Genomic DNA, 18,565 nt, shown 5'->3' with positions numbered 1-18,565 from the left:
TCTGTCTCCATCTTCAAAAAGTTTTTTGTTTTTGTTTTTAACTGAAGGGATTCTGAGTGGTCTTCTTTATTCAGAAAGTTATTTTAGTACAAGGAACCTATGGTTTATTTACAAAGACTCTGTTTACCTACAACCAGTGGGAAACCCATCTGTTATATAAAGCCACACGTAGCTCAGTTACTGTATAGGTTTGTGCTGGGATCAAGTAGGATAAAATTGTGAATTTATTGGGTGTTTGATCTTGGGAAAAGCACACTTCCCTTCTTGGATTTCCTAGTTGTCTTTTGTAAAATGAAAGGAGTAGACTAGATAAATTCTTAATTCTTCTCCTTCGTATCACTTGCTAGAATTGCATATTATTAAGCTCTGAGAGTTTTGTACTAAGATGGGAAGAAAGAAAGAAGATCAACCAGGGCCCAGACCAAGATGTGCCTCAAAACAGCTAGGTTAGCTTAGTGGTGTAAGTGGTATAAGTGTGGTAAACATGAAGTGGTGAGTTTGATTCCCTGGTACCAAAACAAACAAACAAACAATAAAACAAACAAACAAACACAAAACAGCTAAGTTAGCTTACTTATTAAAATTAGTACACAATTCTAGACTGGAAACCATTTTTCCTTAAAGAAATAATGCCATTGGAAATATCTCCAGCTCTGTCTTGCTAGCTGAGAAATTTCAGATTAACAGTCTCTTCCAAGATATCTGATTTAAATGGTGCCTGCTATGTTTGGGAATCAAAGCTAATGGTTACTTGTTTACTAAACACGAGATGTTCATGGACATTCTTCAGGACAATTCTCTCAGCAAATCTAGTGATTTAGAGGACCAGTTCTCATTCAATAAAAGTACCTGCTACTTTTTAAAATTACCAGCACTTTGGTACTTACCCAAGCCAATTCAATCAAAAATGTGTAGAGGTGGCCCAGACACTGGGTATTTCAAAAAATTCCCAGTTGGGGAATTACTGGGGTGGATTATGCTGCCTCTGCTTATATATGATAGAGTCAGCTGCCTACGATCTGAGATTACACAGTTCTTTATGACACAGTTAACGTGTGGCTTGTCAGAGACCTGGCTAGTGTCAACGTGCATAAACATTTGTAACCACTGGGCGGAGCCCACTTCTAGAGGTGAACGTCAGGAAAGCAAAAGCTGATCTGCCTGATTTCCTAGTGCAGTTCCAGTGGTCAGCTCAGAGTTAGTCGCGTGATGGAGGGATTTAACAAATATTATTGAATGAACAAATGAAGGAAACAGATACTGTATTTTACACTGATGTTCCTTGAAAACACCCACAGGACCCACACAGGGGAACACACCGGGTCGCCTCTCAGTCTGCCATTTTGTCTCATTCATTCCTCAGTAGCTGAGCTGCCCTGTCACCCAGTGACTCTTCAGCTCCATCTATTTCCAGGGTCGCTGGACTTTTCCAATTCTGTTGCAGAAAATTCAGGAAACGGATTAGTAGGCTCCCAGAGAAAACTGTCACTTGAAACTGTCCCTTTAATAGGGAGACCTAGGAATGCTGGCCAAGCCTGGCCTTCCTTATCTGCACTCTTGTATCTGAACGGTTTGCAGAGGTTGCTGTGGTCACTCTGAGCATGGGAAAGGAAGCAGAGGGCTCTAGTTCTTTCTACACTCTGACTCCAGCTTGCCAGTATTATTTTTTTATTTTTAAATTTCTTATTAGAATATATAACAGATATGCATAAAAGTGCACATTTTGCAAATAGAAAATGCAGATCAAGTCTCGTGGGGAAGCTTAATAGAGTGAGGGATTGGCACTGTGGCGTGGATAACCTGAGAGAAAGAGGGGTGCAGAGTGAGCTGTGAGGGTAGCTGAATGGTCGTGGGGAGACTCCAGTGTCTCCATTGTCCCTTTCCCTGAGTGGCTTCCCTCAGGGTCCTGAGGACAGCAGCAGCCCAGGCCTCAGTATGAGTAGGAGCCTCAGTTCAGCCAACTGCCTATTACTATGGCCGTAATCCTTCTCCTTCTTCCCTTTTCTTTTCCTCCTCTTCCTCCTTACATTCCTCCTTCTTTTTCTCTTTCTTAGTTGTCTCCTCTTTCTCCTCCTTCCTTGTGCTTCTCTTCCTTTCTTTCTCTTCCTTTTTCTTCTTCCTTTTCCCCTTCCCCCTCTGTCTCTTTTCCTTCTCCTCCTTCTCCTCTCTTTCTGCTCCTTCCCATGCTACCTACTTTCTCTCCTCTTAAGCCTTTGCTTTTTCAGTATTTAACCAAGAACACATGCCCTGAGCTATTTCTCACTGCTGCACCCCTACTAAATCTTGAATCAGAGTCTTATTAAGTCACTAAGGTGGGGCTCAGACTTGAGAACCTTCTGCCTCAGCATCCCAGAGTGCTAGAGTTACAGGCACGCACCACTGCACCCAGCTCTGGCCCATCTTCTGCTCTCCTCCACTTTTTGTTTCTAACTTCACACTGGTTGCTACCTTAAGCACCAACCGTGGCGGAGAGTTGGGTGGCACTTCATCAGTGTCTCATGTGTTCACAAGGCACCTGCCACGTTTCCCAGGCCCTCTTGCTCAGTGAGCTGCACTGAACACTAAAACCAGAGTAGTAGCCTGATGCTGAGCACATGAGACAGCTCCCAGGGCTGGTTCGTTTCTGCTGGTCTCAGTGGACTCCTGTGTTGCATGGGTCCAATGAGTGACAAGTATTTAAAATATTTCCAATTCCCAGCATGCCTTGAGAGTCTTACATCTGTACATATTTTTCTTTTCCTGAGATCCTTTGAATACTAGAGGAGAATTCAAACTACTGGGTAGAATTCAGGTTTTGCATGTTATTTCAAAGAAATTATATTTTAAAGTGGAAAGAATGATATTTTAAAGTGGAAAGAACCTGGGTGAAATTCTCCCTTATCCTTTCTTTCTAAACCAGAAAATGGAGTACCGCTACATACTTTTCTGGGTCTGTGTTTAAAGACCTAAAGTGTAAATGTTTGTGCCTTTACCTGCCTTGTAACTTCTTATGAGCACATTTTATATCACTAAAAGTTGGCAGAGTGCTTCACTCTCAGTGAAACCGAAGGCACTGGGCAGTGTATGCCCGGGCAAACATCAATGGTTAAGGGATTTCATTAGCTGTGTTTATACCAAAGGGAATTAGACACTTCGATATTCGTTACTCCCCCTTCAATTCCACTAGCCTTCCTTGAGCTTCCTTCTCAGAGGTGAGGACCCTCCCCGGGTATTTCAGTGCCTGCTGGTTTAACAGGTGACCTGGTGAAGGCTCCAGCCCAGCTCTGCCGCTGCCCCCTCCAGCCCTGTTTTACCGCGGTGTCCGGAGGGCATAGCAGCCGCCGAGGGAGATTGATGGTCTTCACTTTAATACCATAAGCCCCGTAGGGTCCACGCTGGCGTCATCATTCTTCCTCACCCGGCTGTGTGAAGGCTGCCATCGCTATGCCCGGAGATTGATGTCTCTCTTACTCTAAATCTTCAGGATGAAGGAATTCATCAAGGGTTCCTCAAAATCTGCTGGACTTTGAAGTTTTCCCTAAGGCTTCAAGAGTCCAGTGATCAGAGATGGAGACGGGTAGTCAGGTCTGTTGTGGCCTTAGTTATGGAGCTGGAGAGATGGAGCACCAAACTCGAGACTGTTCACTTGGCCACTGTCACCCGAGTAGCTCGCTGGACCTTGCCTTGCACTTCAAGGCTGCTCCTGGGAGTGAGACTCCAGCCACAGTTGGTAAATCAGCCTCCTGGGCCTGCGGAAGGTCTTGCAGAAAGAACCCTTACACTCCTGACTGCTGGGACCTTCGTTGGCTGTTTTTGTTTAGATTCCCAAAGCACTAATGCTACTATAGGACTTTCCCCCAGAACTCGAGGAACACAGGCTCCCCACTGGCTCTCTCTCCCTGGTTCACCACCACTTCCTCAATGGAAGGGCAGTGGTAGATGAGGACAGGGCGGGTGCTTCTGAACCGGGTTCCCCAGGAGCGGTTCTGTTCCCAGTGAGCATGTGAGCATGATGAAAGAGGGAGGGGTAAAAAACAAGAAACTTCGAGGAGCTGGATGCAGCAACAGCCCATGCGGCCTAAAGGAACAAGAAGGAACATCTAAAAAGCTGGTGAATAATGAGAAGGTGGTGGAGAATTGGGGGATGCTGCACTTTGTCGAAGAGCAGGAGATGGGGAGTGGGTCAGACTGTGATTTCTGAAATCAAGTTTTGGAGGTCGTGCTGATTTCAGGAATAGCAAGGTAGTGAGTGATAGTAAAATTAGATAAGTGAAGGAAAAGGTGTGTGAGTGGGAGAGGGAGGAGGCCTGAGAATCCTGGTAGTAGCTAGCTGCCCTCCTGCTGCACACACAGCTTGATATTTTCTACCTGCTGGTCTAGCTTTCCAACAAGCCTGCTATTCTCGCAGATAAGGACTCCATTTGTCTTGGCAAAGGCTTTTACTCTAATGCCCAGGGCCTTGATCCATACAAATACTCAGTGAAGAAGTGAACAAACAAATAAGTCCTTCCTTTAAAGAATTCTGCAAATTACACCTGATGCAAGAAGGCCTGCTTGTGGGATTTCTTACGGGCCCTGGTTTCCCCTATCGTGCACAGATGACGTGTGACACTCTGCTTTGCTCCTGCAGGTGGCTCCCGTCTAACCTGTCTTGGTATCTACCAGACGATGTTGTGGAGGAGGTCACTCGTTGTTTCCTACAATAGTCCCTTCACTGGCTCCCACCAGGGACATCAGAGCTGTGATTTCCCTCAGTGAATGACCTTTTCTGTGAGCCTCCTAAGTGAGTATGTTTTCCTCCTTGCTTTGCTTGGTAGATCCAGCTTTTGTGGTGCAGATTGAATTTTAGCAAATATCCAGAAAAGTAAGGTATCTATTTCTTAGAAATAATTTTCTCCAGTTTTTGAAAATTTTATGTTTTTCTGCTTTACTCATCTTCAAGCTTTCTTCTTATGTTCTTTTTTCTACTCGGGAATCATTTTCCAAAGCTTAATGCTACGGTGCATTCCTCCAAGACTCAACTGGTGATACGTTCCCTTGACCCCTCTTCATCTGGGGTGAGTGTCTGGTGAGTGTGTAAAATAGAAGCTGATGAGTACGTAGGGGGTGACAGGGGAGATGTGGCTCATCCCTGTTTACGAGTGAAACACTCCTAAGGGTCCACTGAGTGAAGCTTTTGAGTTTCACTTATGATTTCCAAGCACACTGTTAAATGTGTCACCTGTCTTGGTCTGGTACCCAGCAAGCATTTCTGAACACTGGACAATTAAATCAGCAGCCTCTTCTGAACCTTTATTCATTTCACTGAGGAGTTTTATAGTTTTTGAGCATGCATGTGCCTTGTCAAATAATTTAAGAAATGTAAAAGGAGTAAGGGCTCGGGAGAATCCTGCAAGAAATGCAAATGCAATGACAAAGCAGAAATCAAGGTGACAAATAGGGACGGTGGCCACTGCAGACAGAGAACGATGGATGGAAACAAGAAAACAAGTGAAACTCTATTGATCTATCCACGAAATATACGTGGCTAAAGGAAATGAAAAACAAACAGAAGAAATGTACTACTGCTGTGAGCACTGTGATACATGACACCGGAGAGTCATTAAACACGAAGAAGAAGCACAAAGGATATCATAGAGAGGCCAAGGTTGATCCCAGAATGCTCGCTGAGACACCAAATAGATTTACGCGAGCTGTTTCCTGCAGATCCAAGGGCGAGGGCTGCAAGGACAGGGAGCACAGTGTCACCAGCACCAGGAGAACTCAACCTCTGCCTGTGTCCCAGTGAGGAGTGGCGGTGTGGTGCCCTCTCCAAAGGCCAGTCCCCAGATCCATGAAATGCTGTGCATGGAAAGAACAAGACCGTTGACTGTGTTTTGCATGAAACAAATGAATAAATAAGTAAGGGGACTGGGGATTTAGCTCAGCGGCATAAGCACCTGTCTTGCAAGCAGGCAGTTGTGAGTTCAATCCCTGGTACCAATAAAAAGGAAAAAGACAAAAAAAAAAAAAAAAAAAAAGTAAAATGCATTAAAATTTCATTAACAACTGTAAAAGCCTTCTGTGATGGTGCAAGTTATGTTGGTACAGGTAGTTTTATATATTTTTGTAAGTTATCTCCAATCTTTTCTTGGGAGAAACTGGCTTATTTATTAAAGAGCACAAAATATTACTTTCCAAAGTCTCATTTTCACTGTTGGGTTTTTAAAAAGCCAACCAGTTACGGAATGTTTGTTATTAGTGTTACTGGAGCTCTTGATTACCACACATTTTGTGCTTCCATTATGCTAAGCAATATGCCACGTGTCTTTTGTTGATTATTTATTTATCCTATGGCACTAAGGTGGTAGATACAATTATTGTCCCCATTCATCGTCCAGCAGCTTCCGGAGTCCCTAATAATTTCCTTGAGTGAATGAGGCAAAGACTTCACTCTCCTCGTGCTTCTTGCAGATGACTGGGTGTCATAAATGCAGGTTAAATGGTGACAGAGAGGGATAAGGAAGTGCCCCTTTGGGCAGAGCCATTTAGGAGTGTCTCTCGGAGGAGATGACGTTTGAGAAGAGTACATGAGACAGAGCGAGGCTGTCTGTGAAAGAAATCACAAAAACATTTAAAAAGGCTAAGTAACTTACCAAGGATTACACAGACAGAAAATAGCAGAACTGGATTCAAGCTTAGGAAGGCCAAACTCTGGAACCTCCAGTGCTCTGGGCTACTTCTGGGGGTGCAGTGTGTATGCAGGATCCCAACCCCTGCAATTGCAACATAGAAGAAAACCAGAGCTTGCTGCCCGTGATGCCCAGTGGTGACCTTGCTGTGGCCACTGTAGAGGGGCTGGGCTGCAATTTTGTGGCCCTAGACAAATATATCTTTGATTAGGACAATTCTGGAAAGCAACTTGAATTTGTTGACTTGAATTTGTTGCGGGAGTAGTAGGGAGCAGAGCATCTTTGGGAAGGACCTCACAGTGCTGAGTAATCCAAAAACATTTCTGAGTGAACCTGTTGCGTGATAGCACTGCTTGAGGATAAGTCCCACTGTGTCCTTAGCCTGAGTTACACATGGAAAAGTTCACTGCAACAGGAGCTCGCTTCCCCCTTCAGTTTCTTCTCATTGACTTTCCCTGTCCTGCTGTAGTCACAGCTGCGAGGTATCGCAGAGGCCCCAGCCCCTTCACATGCACCAGCCCACCTAAGGGAATCCTGTAACCTTCTCTCCTTCCACACTCACAGTGAGGATGCTGGATGGGACCTGACTGCCCTGAGACCCTCTGTATCTGGGCTGATATAATAGCTTTCTTCCCTAGTTCTGGGGTGAGAACTAGTTGCAGGAGCTTGTTCACAGGTGAGAAGAGCATGCTGGTGAGGGGACCCTGGATCTTGGCTCTTAGATATGCAAATTAACAGCCTTTTAGTGGACTTGGGTAAACCTGTGAGGTTTTGGGAGACATGACAGGAACTCAGTAAAATTGTAACCTACCATCCTCCTGCTCATTGCATATTTATCAATGAGCACCTCTAATAGGCATAGGAGGGTTCTTACTCAGGAAGCACAGAAAGCTCATGGCCTTGTGGGAGAGACAGATCATTGTATTTCATGTCATTAAGTATTAGGAAAGAGGCATAAGCAGTGTGATCGGCAAAGCAGAGAACGGCAGAGGGGAAACCAGAAGAAGCCGAGATGGTGCTACTGGAGGAGGGTCTTCCACGAGGAGTGGGGTACACCAGGGGAGGACGGAAAGACATGTGACATTCTGGGTCAGAATAACAGTGCATGGAGACACCCAGAATTCAGAAATGTTTCCCCGCAGGAAACATTGTAATGGCATGAAGATGCCTCAGAGGGAAATAGAGGTAGAGGCTGGTTGGGTGGAGAGGAGGCTGGATCAGATAACGGGCTAGACTTGTTCTTTCTTACTGTCAGGAGAGGCACAGATTTTTGGAGCAGAAGGGACTTTAGAGAATATTTAGTTGATAAAGAGCCTGCGACTCAGATGATGTGCTCATCAGCTTTATCTTGCTGTGATAAAACACTCAAGAAAGCCAGCTTAGACAAGGGGAGGCTCATCTCGGCTCATGGTTCCAGGGGTTTCAGTCCATGATCACTGGGTGAAGGCACTTTGGGCCTCTGATGACCCAGATCCTCACTGCGGGAAACTCATGCTGGAGCAGAGGTGATCACTTCATTGGGGCAGAAAAACAAAGGGAGTAGGAAAGGCTGATCCTCAAGGTCTCTTTCAAGCACTCTTTCAACTCAGTGACTTAAATTCATGCTACCGGGCCCCACCCCTTAGGCAATCACCTCCCAATAGCTCCACAGGTTAACAGCTAAACTTTCAGAACATCTTGGGGGAACATTTGAGATCCAAGCCATACATGGTGATTTGATTTGTCAAGATTTTAAAAAATAGAATGTGATTCAGGTGTTGTTGCCCCACGAGCTTTCCTGAGGACTTGTTTTGGTCGAACATGTAGATGCACTGTTATGTTTATCAATATAAACACAGTGTTCCTGGGTGTGTGCGGAAGGACAGACAGTGAGTGATAAGTATAATCACACAAAGCTGAATCTGTCAGTGCCTGGATGGCACAGTATTAAGATTAACGCCTTGGACACTCAGCCGCATAACATCAGTGGGTGTGTAAATATCAACAGTTCTGACGAAGGGCAGCTCGGGAAAATGTGTCAGAACAGCTCATGAAATCTGAACAGTCTTGACCTCAAATTCCTTTTGAAACAATTTTTTCCCTCAAGGAATGGCTGGTACTACATCTGAAGTATATCTGCTCATTGTGGTGTTGCTCCTAATGTCAAAACAATGGAGGCAGCCTATATCTTCTAATAATTATGGTACAGTAGAATGCAGATGTCAAAATGATTCCATAGAAGTTTATTTGGTTGTGTGAAAATATATTCCTAACTTAAAAATAGGTTGGAAAATAATATACAATGTTCTTATTCTTATAAGGAATAGATATATATTCTATTTATATGTATGCATGAAAGGAGTCTAGACAAATATATACCAAGCTATTAATAGTAGTTATTACCTGGTGATAGAATAATAGGCAATTCTTTTTTTTTCTTTTTTAAAATTTTATTTAAAGAATAAAAAAACAAAACAGTAAAAGGGTACAAGTAATACAGAATTTCAAAAAAAAAACAATAAGAAATCACTAGTTAATAGATTACATATTATCATCTTAGAAATAGTTATTCAAGTTACAAAATTAAACATACAAAGTGGGCATTCAAATAGTGAGACTGCAAACAGTTGTGTTCAATGGTCCAACAAAAACTTAGTAATATGGTTATCTGTCTTACACACCTAAACACACTTGCAGTTGTATCCTTTAGAGCGCTTTCCTCTCTTTTTTATAATAACATTTACACATTTTGGGTTTTATTATTTCCACAGTTCTTCAATTCTTCATTTCTACTATTGTCTTGTGGACATAATTTCTAGGATTTTTTTTGAAAACCATAAACATGCATTTCCAAATTACTTGAGCCATATAAAGTTATACTAGATTAATTCTGTGTACAGACTGCCTGGTGGCTTGTTCACCAAACCTATTTCAGAATCTTTTGTTGTCCCATTCAACACCCTTGACCTTGGGCCAACTACTTAGGGTAAAATCAAGGTAAATATCTGGGACTATACATTACAGTTGGAAACCTGCCTTGCACAGGCTGGATCTGTGATGAGTAGGTAAGCTAGGCTCATCTCTGCTGCTTTTTGGAATGCATTTATCTTTTGATTAAGCATGGCTGGCCAGCACCCAGAGTTTCTGTGTCTTGAGTAAGAGTGGTACAAAAAAATCAGATAAAAGCATCTGCTACTTTTCAAATTGTTTGTGCTGTGCCAAAGTTTCACCTGGGCACCGGGATTCCTTTTCAAAAGCTGGGTGATTTTTATATTCTGTGCATACAGAGTAGAAATAACCAGGGATAAGCTAGTGCTCTCAGGGGACCTGCTCCCCTGGGTTTGCTCAAGTGGGCATGCGTCGAGCATTTTTAGGACGGGCTCTACAATTTGGATTTTATAAAGATAATAAATGTATTGTTGCAGAGAAATCGAATTCTTCACTGTTGTCTATGCACAAAAACCAGTGAAGGACATTCCTGGCTCCTGCCTGCAGACTTCAAGCTGGAGAGAAAGAGAGATTTGCCGGGGCGCTACCCTCTTCTTTCCTCTTCCCTAAGAAACACTAAGGTCTTCTTTCACGAGACTAGACCTGATTCAAAGTGATTGCTTTCCTTGTGTCTCATGTTACCCAGATCTAAAAGCTCCCATCTGCCCTGAGGCACCTGTATCATCTGGTTTTATTACAGAGTCCTTTCGCAGAATAAAGGACAGAGGTATTCACCACTGTGTGCATCTCCCTGTGTTTTCTGAGCTGAAAGGAGCTGATGGAGGCCAAGGTCTCCTAGTGTTTCAGGCAATGCTGAACTCACCAGTGACGTTGATGGGTGGAGAAGTGTGTTAGCGGACAAGATGGGAGCAGAGGCTTCTTGGTGTCCTGAAAAGGATGATGGGTGACCTGTGCAGTGAACTGTACAGAGCCCTGGAGGGCACCTCCAAGGGCAGAGGCTGCCAGACACAAGGACAAGGTGGGCAGAGGTATTTGTTTCGGGAGAATCAGACTTCAAGGAATCACATTACATCTTGAAATGTTAAACCTTAAAGATGTCAGAAGAAGCCACCAAAGAAATAAGGACCTGTCTCTGTTTTCATGGTGTTTTATAAATCTTCTAGACACTGAAAGGGAAAGAGGTTTCAACAGAATCTGGCCAGCCATGTAGCCTCCACCCGGAATGACGCGGGCTTTGAGGCTGATTTAAGTTAGAAAAGAAAGCAGGGAAATGGTATTTCTGGCTCTAATGTCACTCGCTCTGAGTCCATCAAATACATTTTTTAGACTTTGTTCCTCATCAATATTCCTCCTAACGTGCTGCCTGTGGTCATATGGATTTCCGACTTCTGTGGCTCTGAGAAGAGATTGATCAGACAGCTGCCTTCCCTCGGTGAGGATTAGCAGTTTGGGGGCCAGGAGCTGAAATTTTTAAGAGCTGTGGTTATTGATGCAGTTTGTACCCCTCTGTGTGGGAAAAGTCACCTCGAGGTTGGAGACGGGAACGGATAATCTATTTCTGCAGCGTCGGGAGGTTTCCTGTACTGTATTATTTAAACAGCACCCTTCCTCCCTACACTAGTTGCAGCTACACTTGTTTCTCTATGCTGAGGAACAGCTAATCCACTTTTAGCTACAGTATTAAAAACGATGCCTTTGATTGTCCTTTGATTTCTGAGGTTCTGGTGATATAATTTCACCGAGTTGGAGTCATTGTAAGTCTGGGTCTTTAAGTGCTGTTGTTCATGCAGGAAGTGGGGGACGGTGGACCATGGAAACGACAGGGGTTGTATGTGTGGCTGAGGAGCGAAAGCAGGAGCCCTGGCCCTGGGCTTCTGATTGCGGAGTGGAGCAGCTGTAAAACACCAGTAACTACCATAATAAGGCGGGGATTGACAAGGCTGGAGCAGGCATTGTGTATGAGCATTCAAAAGGGGATGGAAAGCAGCCTTGCATAATGGGTAGGATGTGGGTAGGTAAAAGGACAAAAGGCGATCTGTGTCTACTTTCTGATGAAGTTTTGATACTCAAGGCCATGGCGTTGGTTCAGATACCTTCCAGGCACGCCAGGCTCTCTTCCTTTCCGTCACAGCCCACGTGTGAGTCAGGAAGCAGGTAAAATTGCATCCTATGCTCTCTGGGAGAGTTTAATTCCATTTCTTCTCTCCTTCTGCATTCCAAGTGAGGATTCAACTGAGGCTGTGATGCAAACTAGGTGTTTCCAGAGATCAAGGATGGTGGGCTGCAGGGAGGCTGGGACCTTGTCCTTTGACATGAAGTCACACTGGTCGTTCTGTCCTGCCTGTGCTCAGGAGCAGGGTCGGGTCAGGAGAGTGGAGCAGAGGATGGGACAGAAAGGCGTCAGTCTCCAGGCTATACAGCTGGGCATCACTGGATGCCCATCATGGTTTGAAGGCCTGTGTCCCTCCAACATTCATGGAGCCTGCAACCCAATGTGACGGTATTGAGAGACGGAGCCTCTAGAAGAAGACTAAGTCACAGAGGCTCTGCTGCCAGGAACGGGGACAGCATGCCTATGGAAAGGTTTGGATGGAACCTTGCTTTCCCCTTTGTGTGACAAGGAACAGTGTCCATCCCTCCTGTCCTGTGCTAATCAGCTACATCTTTTTTTTTTTTTTTAATCGGTACTGGGGATTGAACTCACAACTGTGTGCTTGCAAGGCAGATGCTTATGCCACTGAGCTAAATCCCCAGACCCATCAGCTACATCTTGAAGGCAGAGGGCAGCTGTTACTGGGTGCTGAATCGTGATCTTGAGCTTGGAATTCCCAGCCTCCTTAAGTGAAAGGAATCAACTTTGGCTCCTAGAAATTACTGAGTCCCAGGTATTCTGTTTTGGTATCATGCATGGAGTAAGACAATGCAGCTATGAAAAAGCTACTTGGAAGGATGAGGCAGGAAAATGCAGGACCCACAGAAACCTGCTCTCCACACATGGACTGCTGATAAGGCCTTGGAAAGCTAGACAAGGTGGCGAAGGTCCCGAGTGTACTAGCCGCAGCTCAGGCTGCTGCATTACAACGTAAATGCAGTGGCTAATATTTACTGAGTGCCCTTTCTCTGCTAATCTCCTTATGATGTGTTATCTTATTTCTCCACAGAGCCGTCCCAGAAGGGAGCTAAAGACTGTTATCACCAGTATGCAGATAAGAAATGCAGGCAGAAAAGTCACAAAAAATTGGCCAAGGTTATTGGCAAGTGGTAAGTGCAGCATTGAAGTCTGATTCCCAAGCAGCTAAGCTCAACTCTTGCACCAGAATGGCTGATTTCAAGGGAAAGGAAGAGAATGCCTGCAGTGGTTGTGTTCCCAGAGCCCTGGAGGTAATAGAGACAGTTGCTTGGCTGGCTCACATCAGAAGATAATCTAATGACCCACTTTAAGACAAAGCTATGGCCATGCCCACAGGACACATGTCTCGCATTTCCCCAGATATTTTCTCTTTTATCCTCTGCCATCAAGAGGGTGGTGGCTAGCTAGCGGCATTTTAAGAAAGCATTAATAATGGATCAAAATACCTTTCTGATGGAAAAGCTATTGATAGCTTATTAAAGAATAACACTCTTCTGACTTGCCTGGAGTTGACTGAAGAGAGAAAATGAAACAAATTTGCAGCCTGCTGTCTTGTTCTGGTTCCTTCTGAAAAATAAATAAGCCAATAAGCCACTGTGGCAATACTGTTGGCTGGGTGTGTGGAGTTGCGGGCTGTAATATGCATTCAGCAATCAGGAAGTGTGAACTCGCATTGCTAACTACGCATTCACTGCTGAGGTCTGTGTTTTAATAATTCTTCATGTCCCCATAGGAAGAGCAATGTTGAATTTATATGTTGTATTCAGTTGTTATCTACAAGTTTACTGTCAATTCCACATCGCACCTCCGGTACTACAAAGAAAGAGACCCTGTGTATTTTATGGTGGCCCAAATATGTTGGGATCCTCCTGGGCTTGTGCATTATTCTATCAGGGACATACAGGTGCATCTGCCATGGACGCATGTAACCTTAGAGAAAACTTGTTTACATTTTGGTGAAAAGGTAATGAATGCTCACCATACAAGATTCAAAAGATATTACTCAGATGTACAGTAAAGCAAGTCTTCCTCTCTACCTCCAAATCACGGCACTTCCTGTTTTCCTTTCTTTGTGGCACAGGTATCTCAGGGAGGATGATTCGACACTAGATTTTGTTTTTTAGGTTCTGGGAATTGGACCTGGGAAGCTCTAAGTTTCACCCTTAGCCCTTTTTACTTTTTGACACAAGGTCTCGCAGTTACCCTGACTGGTTTCCAAGTGGAGCTGGCCTCAGCATCCTGAGCAGCGGGGATACAAGTACCAAGCAGGCGTGCCTAGTAAAATCAGAATATTTTTGACTCAATCAAAAATCAAACCATTAAATATTCATTTTTAAAGAAATTATGCAGAAACCCCCATTGCATGGTGCACCTTGGCACCCACTTAGAACAGGTTCTCTTCACCCCAACTTGGATCTAAAGACCACTAACAAGGAGATGAGGGCTAAGGTGATGGATGTCGGGGATCCCACGAGGCTTGGCAAGGAGCAAGGATGTTAAAGAGTCAAAAACAGGCGAGGATGAGAGATGGGGTGAGAAGCAGGAGGGTGTTTGGCACCAATTAATTTTTAAAATCCAATTTTTAAATCTCAAATTGGCTGTTTCGTGAAGTCCTGTTTTATGTATGTGAAGCATTATTGACAGAGCTCAGATGAGCTTGGGGTCTGAGGAGATTATGTGGCTGCCTCAAGGAACAGAGCAGGAGTTCACAAGTGCTAGCAGGGTCAGCACAGAAGGTGTCCTGTATGCTTCAGCCCCTGTCACTGGTGGGACTGAGCTGGTGCCCCACACAAAGCAGTGTGAATGAGCGGAGGGAGGAGCTCCCAGGCTTCTCTGCAGCCTTCCTGTGCCATGAGGTATCTGCAGTGCTTTCCCCAGGGCTGGTCTTCCCTTCTCCCTGGAGCATGCAAGAACTCATAGCTCCGGCTTACTGCACCATGGTGGGGTGGACGTAAGGAATGTATCCAGAAGGGGTGCGAGAAGAGAGTACAGGCTGTGGAAGGGCGTGAGAAAAGGGACAGGGTGGGAGGTCTATGCACCCTGTGGGTTGGTGGATGGGACGGTCAGTGTGTGGGTGAGGATGAACACAACACAACCCTTTCTCTAGGGAAACTCAGGCCTTGCATGGAGCGGGCAGCCTCAGTCCCTTTGTCAGTGTAGGGGTGTGGCCCGAGCTCAGAGTGACAAGGCAGCTGAGGGTGGCTTGGAGAGAGGAGCCCTAGATGTCACTGTACCAAGAGTGCAGGAATACAGCTTGAGCAAACCACTATGGACAGTGTCCTTCTCTCACTGGACACATAGCATCTTTATGCCCACTGTCTTCCTATGTGACATTGGCTTTAAATGTATTTAGATGTTACTTGGTGTGTGTGTAAGAAGGCTGGACCTCAGGTACTCTAGAATGTTCTTTCTTCAAGTCTTAGTTTAGATCTTCGAGGCAAGAATTTCATTAATCCTGGATTAGCCAGTCAGGATTCCCATTAACAGGTGGATCTACCACACCCTTAATCAGCTGGAAACGTGTGGACACTGCAGCTAGGTCAAGAGCAAGAGTGGATTTCCAGTGTTGGAGCCCCATGGGGTAGCTCAGTCAGCTTTTGGGCCGGAGCTGGTGGGATGCAGCCCAAACAGTAGGGTGTGTGAGTGCGAGTCCTCAAAGATGTGTACAGGCAGGTGACTGTGTGTGAGAAGAAACATTCCTCTCCTAATGTTTGAATTCTAAGACTCTCAGCCTTGCAATGCAGACAAGAAAAGGTAAGTCAGATGCATAAGAGCAGACACCGAGCTGGCAGGCAGCATCAGAGCTTCCGGGGCCCATTTAACTGATCTGAACACCTGCTGATATCCTGCTCCCTGGTGGACAAGACAGGGAGGAGGGAGGTAAGACACAATCTCTGCCCTGGAGCAGCTGTCCTGCTTATGGCAAAAGGACATGAAACCAAGTAAGCATCAGATGGGCCGAAAATCAAATAAGTGTTAAGTAAGTATAAATAAAATGATGAGGGTTTGAATTTTAAAATGTACAGAACCATTTAAAAAGTCATGCTGTATGACTGCATTTATGTCAGCCACAAAGACAGACAAAATGTGCCTATGTCTCACAAATCAGGAACTTTAGCTTGGGACAAAGGGCCTGCAGGGTACAGAAAGGGCTGAGGAGGGTGGTTATATTCTGTGTCTCAAACCCTGTGCCAGCCTTGTGAGTATGTCCCTCTGTGAACGCTTACTGGGTGAGACACGGAAGTGCCATTGTCTTGGCAAATATCCTATTTCAATAAAATGTTAAAAAGCTATTTACTTGTTTGGTGTCTTACTCCCTGTTCTTGTCTCTGAGACAGAATACCTGGCAGCTACACCTTAAAGGAGAGAGTTATTTTGGCTCTTATTTCAGTCCACAGTTGGCTGCTCCAGGTCAGAGCAGCATGGCAGAGATGGGTGGGGGAGAGCAGCCCAGGCAAGACAGACAGGAAGCTCAAGAGAGGAGCCAGGGAGGGAGAGAAACACTTCCGGGTCACACCCCAGGGGTCCACCTCTTCTTACCGCATCTATCTCCTAATAGTGAGTCAGTGCTAGGGTTCCATAATACAATCACCTCTGGAAAGCCTGTCCTATGGAAGTACAAGGCTTGTGGACATCTAGGTATAAACCACAACATCCAGCCCTTCCCAGACTAAGTCAGTTATAATGTGGGGGAATCTCCTGGGCAATACTATTAAATGTATTCTAGGGTGTCCTAATATGCACAGGAGATTAGGTGCCACTGCTATTTGTCCTATAGACAGAGGGAAGAACCAGAACTCACAGCAGCTGGAGCTGAGTCCAGGCTTCTTTCCCAACAGAGACAGAACATGTGTGGACCCCTAAGGCTGGGCGGGATGGAGGAAGGCCAGTAGGGTACACAGCAAACCAGCATCTTCAGCCCACGAATCAGTCAATTTCCATCTTGCATTTTCTCTTTTTCTCACAGTTTTCTTTTGGAACTCAATTTCCCTTCTTAATTGATCTTGTCATATGTCAGCCCCTTAGGGTCAAGGATTGAATGGGGTCTCACCAGGTTTTTTGCAAATAGAATTAAAAAGCAATTAGTCTTCTGTATCCAAGGCATTATAATTTATCTAGTTTGTGTTCTTTCTTGTGTTTCTGCACAAGTCTTAGTAGGCTTTCGAGAAAGCATGGGTGAAATAAATGATAAAAGAAACATGTTCCAGCCTTTAAGTTGATCATAGATGTGCCCTTTGTCCATAGTGATCAACTTCTGACACACACGATGCACTGAGGAATGTAAAGGTGGGAAGCAGACATGCATCGATTTCTCCTTTCAGGGGACAAAATACCTGACACTCATAACTTAAAAGATAAGAGTTTAACTTGTGGCTCATGGCTTCAGAGGGTTTAATCTGTGGTCAGCTGTTTCCAAGACAGAAACATTGTGGGTGGAAGGGCCTGGTGGAAGATAGCTGCTCTCATGGTATCCAGGAAGCAGAGAGGAGGGGACAAACCTGACAGGAAGAAGCCAGGTACCAGTTAGGACCCCCAACATCACTCTAGTTCTTAGGGTCCTCACAAGACACTAAAAAACCACCTCTCCCGGAGTTTCTCAGCCCGGTCCAGCTGACTATCAGGATTAGCTGGCAGGCAGTCTTCTTAGGGGCAAAGATGCATGGGTTGCAGGCTTGTGCAAGGGTCGAATTCTTTAGCGAGTGTGTGCTGCTCTGTGTGATTCCTTAGTTCAGACAGTCCAGATTCCTACTTATCAGTGAGCACAGAGGTCTAGAATATTTATTGAGAGTATTAACGAATTTACAGTCAGATTCTTGTTCTAACAGCCTAGCTCTCTGGGCTCATTCTTGGTTATGGCGTTACCAGAACAGCAGTGATACCACCCGACTTTCACCGAGAGGTAGGTTTAGGTCGGGGACTTTTCATGAATGATCTCATTTAGTCCTTAGTTGGGTCTTGTAAATTTCCACTTGACAGAGGAGAAAACTAATTAATAATTGGTATTATTAACCATCCAAGATGAATAATACACGAAGGTCCCACCATTTGCCAGAAGCAGAGCCACTTATGGCACAGTGTGGAGTCCCCAGACGAAGGTCTTACTATGTTGGTCAGCTAGAGGATGATGTCACCTGGTAATGATTGGTCCTTCCCTCCCTTCCCTCCCAGTCTGGAGAATCCACACTTTTCTAACGCTCACAGTTGCCACCTTGCGCCCTTCTCTTGCATCACATTTGCTCGAGGTGCTGCCTCTCTTCTCCACGTCTCATCTTTAGAAGAGGAGGTGATAGATTAAACCACACTGCAATGTTAGGGATTTGCTGTGCGAATACCCTTAAGAGTGACTGACTTGAAGGGAAAGTCCTCAGGGCAGACAATGCTTACAGGGCTTACAATGCTTACTCCTCAGTGATACTCTTCAAGGTAACGATGCTAATTCCAGGGTCAGCAACCACCTGCCTGGGTCAAGTATGGCAACACAGTCACGTGTGTTTGTGTGTCTGTTACCCACGGCTGCCTCACACTAGTAGGGCAGAGTAGGGTGACAATGACAGCGGTCCAAGGGCCACAAAACCTCACCACTTTGTTACCTGTTCTCTCAGGGAGCCCAGGGTGCCCCCCCCCCAAGTGCAGAACTTGATGGCACAGATGTTCCATGAGTATTGAGCTCCTCTTCCACCTCTCAGGTCCTTCCTGTGGGTGAATTCCGGGTAGGAAGATCCCTGTGCAGTCACATCCCATGGGTCACTGCTGACCATGCTCAAGGTGAGCCACAGAAGCCACGATCCTCACTGACTACTCACGGGTGCCTGGATAAGCCGCCCAGACATAAGGTGACACATTATTCATTTTGCAG

At 45.1% G+C, this 18,565-nt stretch overlaps 1 long non-coding RNA gene across 1 annotated transcript; it reads left to right on the top strand.

Annotated features, from left to right (window-relative positions):
- Window positions 1-1,617: 1,617 nt before the first annotated feature.
- On the top strand, window positions 1,618-16,001 carry LOC134475988 (uncharacterized). Its single transcript, XR_010047365.1, has 2 exons — window positions 1,618-4,762; window positions 12,740-16,001. It is a non-coding gene; the product is annotated as an uncharacterized LOC134475988 (long non-coding RNA).
- Window positions 16,002-18,565: the final 2,564 nt, after the last annotated feature.

Source organism: Cavia porcellus, unplaced genomic scaffold (genome assembly GCF_034190915.1).
Source record: "Cavia porcellus strain 051 isolate PalLab524CR breed Dunkin Hartley unplaced genomic scaffold, mCavPor4.1 scaffold_1, whole genome shotgun sequence".
NCBI lineage: Eukaryota > Metazoa > Chordata > Mammalia > Rodentia > Caviidae > Cavia > Cavia porcellus.
Note: the sequence above shows the minus strand (reverse complement) of the source record. Positions and strands in the feature narration are given on the sequence as shown.